This window comes from Artemia sp. Qi Xiang Cuo, chromosome 2, assembly GCF_049724085.1.
Source record: "Artemia sp. Qi Xiang Cuo chromosome 2, ASM4972408v1, whole genome shotgun sequence".
Taxonomy (NCBI): Eukaryota; Metazoa; Arthropoda; class Branchiopoda; order Anostraca; family Artemiidae; genus Artemia; species Artemia sp. Qi Xiang Cuo.
This window is the reverse complement of record NC_142795.1, coordinates 23,905,576-23,910,175: the sequence shown is the minus strand read 5'-3', so window position 1 is coordinate 23,910,175 and position 4,600 is coordinate 23,905,576.

The following is a 4,600-nucleotide window of genomic DNA, read 5'->3' as shown; positions in this document are numbered from 1 at the left end:
CCCTTGTGGAAGTGCCTAAGGAGTAAATACCCGCGGGTATTTACTTCTTACCCATCTCCTGGGTCAATGACCCTTAATAGAGTAAAATTTATCAAAATTGTTATACTTCAGGGGAAATATAAAAACTGGAATATATAATTCGTAATTAATGTGGTAATGATTTGTTGGTTGTAACTTAAGAATACTAATTCTTGTCTAATTTTAAGATGCACTTCACGCTTCATTACGGAAGTACAAATCGTAAACCCTTAAAGCATACATATTGGAAACAAGTTTGAAATAAATGTTGGAATATGGTATGTTTTAAGGAAATGTAGTTTTCTGCGTAGTTTTTATGAATGATTGATAGCACGGATGGATTTTTTGGACAAATCAAAAAAAAAAAAAAAAAAAATAGTGACGAAGACCACACTGTCTTTCCGACAAACAAGTTGAACAATAGGGAATTTCTTTATTCGTAAGACAGAGGAATTCCAAACTTTAAGTAAATATTTGACCCTATGTCCAAGAGCCGTGCTCAGCGTAACACAAATGAAAATGTAAAGGGGGAACTTACGTTAAAATACAACTTTTAAAACTAAAAAATCTATATTTTCATTTGTGTTATGTTGAGGACGACCCTTGATAGGGCCGAAATATTCATTGAAAGTTTGAAATTCCACTGCCTTATGAAAAAAGGTACTTGTCTAGAATCCAGTAGTCACGCAATAAGTGAAGTTTCGTTAATGCTAATGAAATAAAACAAAATAGGATGAAAATATAATAGTTCAGAAACAAATTTGGGCTATATATTTGCACATTGTTGGGGGGGGGGTTATAGGATAACATATATTAAATAAGTAACCTAACCTGACCTAGGTACCTTTTTTGTCCCTTCAACCCCCAAAAACTAAAGTTTAAACATTTGTCACGGAGTAAGCAATACTTCAGAAGGCAGCGAATACCCGGTTTTCATAAAGCATCTTTGAGATTTCGACGCAATCTTTCTCCTGTGACCAGTGTTGCCAGATTGGGCTAGTTTCCGCCAATTGGGCTAGTAAAATTTCATTTTTGCGGGTCAGATTCCCAAAAACCCGCAACGCGGGTTTTTGGGCTAAAAAACCTTTCATTTTGCTAGTTTTGGGCTATATTTACAAAACATGTTTTTTAATTTCGAAATCGACCGAGACACGATGCAAAAGCCAGCGGTCATCATGTCATGTCTGTAGTTGTCATGTAGATTGTCTGTGGCGGAACTGCCGAGCTCCAACGCTCCAACAACTTTCAAAGAAGAACGGAAAGAAAAGACCAGTGAGTAGTGTGTGACTCATTCTCTAGCCAAGAAAGTGATAAATCTTGGAACAAGGGGAGAGGTAGAAAAACTTTTTTTTCCTTTATTGATAGGTAAATTGTACTGACCTGCTGTCCGAGTTGCTGTGTCTGTTATGAGCCAAGATTCTGAAGTAACTTAGCTTAGATAAGATAACCATAGTTAAACCATTAGATAACCATTAGATAAACCATAGATAACCATTCTCCAAAGAGAGTACTCAAACGTAACCTCTGCCATTGTCCAGCCCGTCTGACACCAGTAGGGGCCACTAAATTTTGTTGGTACAGGAAGAGGACAGGGTAAATTTGGAATATAGGACCATAATGAGATAGCTAGGAAATAAACATACCATTCGATTCAGAATTCAATCCTCTATCCGAATATAACAATAAATTCCGGCGGAAATTGATTCTAGAAATTTTGAAAATTCTGGAATTTCAAGATTCTGGGATTGGAAAAACCTAGTTTCGGTTTAGTTTTCGGCTCACTCGGTATTCGAGGTCTAGGCCACCCCACCTACAACCCCATGGCCCGCCCCCGAATCCCATCGTATCCCCGAAAAGCTTGATTTGTAGAATCTAAGGGATGAGTTTCCGCCGGAAATGATTGCTATATTTGGACACAGCATTGAATTTTGAGTCGAATGGTATGTTTATTTTTTAGCTATCTCATTATGGTCCTATATTCCAAATTAACCGAGGACAGATACCGTGAATCTTATTTGCACTATATCTTCCCAAGGCTGGACCAGAAGTGTAAAATTTTTACACAGCTGAAAATATCTGGTCTGCTTTACCTGCTGTGTGAAAATTATTAATTTCTGGTCAAGCATGAAGGAGATATGGAGCAGATAAGATTCACGGTATCTCTCTTCTTCCTATACCATACTATATTGTACACACAGAAGGACATGTTTATCTGGACTGTGAGCAGAGCATCGTTCGACTGAAAACCATATAGGCTACCTGACCTTAGTTTTTCAGCATTTGCTTAGAGAAGGAACCAGAAAATATTCAGAGTAAATCAGTAAACAGAGGAAAGGCTCAGCTAGACACTAATGTACCAGTATTGAGTTTCTACAGAATTTTTTTAAGATTCATAATAGCAAAATGGACATTGCAAAACTTGTGTTTTGATGGTTGCTTGTTGCTTTTATGTTTCCTTACTTCTGCTTAACTCCAGCATCTGGTAAAATAGGAAAAGAGGTTTTAAAGATAAATTAAAGTTTTTTTGTTGATTGCTTCAGTTTGGATTCCTCAATTTCCTTCCCTTTAAATGAGCCGAACAGCTCGTAGCTTGAAATACTTGATGGTTATGGTTACACGAAAGTAGCATAGGGTAAAGGAGCTGGTAGTCGGCCAGGTCAGAGTAGTCGGAAATTCAAACAAATAAAATTTTATTAAAAATTTTTAAAACCACAACTTGAGTTGTTTTTTTTTTATGCCAGAATATCAGCAGTGTTGCTGGCCATCAAGGAAAAAAAAAATCCAACCTATCTCTTAGAAAACGAATGAGTTCTAAATTTATTTCTGTTTGAGTGTCTGGATACTATGACCTGGCCGTCTACCAGCTCCGTTACCCTAATGGCTATACAAAAACTATATAATTCCTCTTTCTGGCTTACTAAAAATCAGAGTGAAATGGTTAATGGTTATAAAGAACCCTCATACTAAAAATGGGTGACAATTTGTTTATTTTGGTGTAATTGCCAATTTTTTAATAATAATTGCCAACTTGCTAGCTGGTTAGATTGACAATGATGTTGATGGGGTATGTTTTGGATTATCAGACAATATGCCAAATTAAATTATACTTCATGTAAAACTATAACTGTCAGAAGCTTAATATTCTTGAGTGCATGGGACAATCAGAAAAATTCAGTTGATGCAAATCCCCAGTTAGCTTGATGTGCTTGCTAATTAATAATTTCAGGACTTTCTAGCCAAAACTAAGCTTTAAATGAAAGGGTAAAACCTATTCCTGTTTCATTTAAGACTTTTCTGCAGCAGATAGACACAAAAAAGTTGTTCATGCTTTTCCAGCAGTTTGCTTTAGATGGTTAGAACAAGCAGGTGGTTAAAACATCCCTTTTTTCAGATTGTCGCCATGGGAAAATGGGCGAAGTATGCCAAAACATATAATGAAAGGTGGGAGAATGAATTTCCTTGGGTCAAGCAATGCCCAACTGATGAGTCAAAAGCATACTGTACGGCGTGCAGAAAAGAAATTAGGGCTCATCATAATGACCTGTCAGTGCATGCTAGCTCTCAAAAACATAGACTGAAGTCAATGCAACAGGTCCCGTCAAAAGGTTGCAAGACACTTGATGGCCATGTGACAGTTTTAAGTGACAAAATGAAGAAACACGAGCTTGCCATTGCCTGTCACATTGCTTGCCACTCATCTGTTAGAACGGTAGACCACCTAGGAGAACTGATTAATGTCATTATATCTTCAACTGCTACTTCTGCTTCCAAACCAACAGATCGACTTAGACTACATCGTACGAAATGCAGTGCTTTGATTGTGCATGTGATTGCACCAAGTCTACTAGAAGAAATAGTGCAAGATTGTAATAACAAGTATTCTTTGATATTGGATGAGTCTACAGATGTTGGAACGCACAAATACATGGCTGTATGTATTAGATTCTTTTGCAATACAAGGAAGAAAATAGTGACACGTTTCCTAGGACTTGTCGAGATTCATAGTGCTACAGCTGAGAACCTTTATAATGGACTGAAGGACTTCATTGAAAACAAAATTAAATTGAAGCTGGAGAATATTACAGGACTAGGAACTGATGGTGCCAGTAATATGGTTGGACAGAACTGCTCTTTGTTTACTAAACTAAGGGAGCATAATCCTGATCTAGTTTTGATCAAATGCATTTGCCATTCGTTGCACTTGTGCATGTCAGCAGCAGCTAAAGTTTTGCCAACAAACATAGAGTTTTTGCTAAGAGAGACTTATAACTGGTTCAGCAATAGCCCTCTCAGACGGGAGGCTTATCGTCAAATATACTCCTTGATCAATAGTACGGGAAAAGAGCCAAAGAAGATTTTGCAGCTCAGTGGCACTCGTTGGCTCGCCAGAGAGGCTGCCATTGATATGATTCTTGAGCAGTGGCTTGAGTTGAAGACTCACTTCAAAAGGGCAGCGGAGACTGAGCGATGTTTTACTGCGAACACGCTTTCGATGATGTACGAGGATGATGTGAACTATTTCTTTTTGACATTTCTGCTTCCTATTACAAAAGAATTCACCAGAATGAGCCTCTTATTTCAG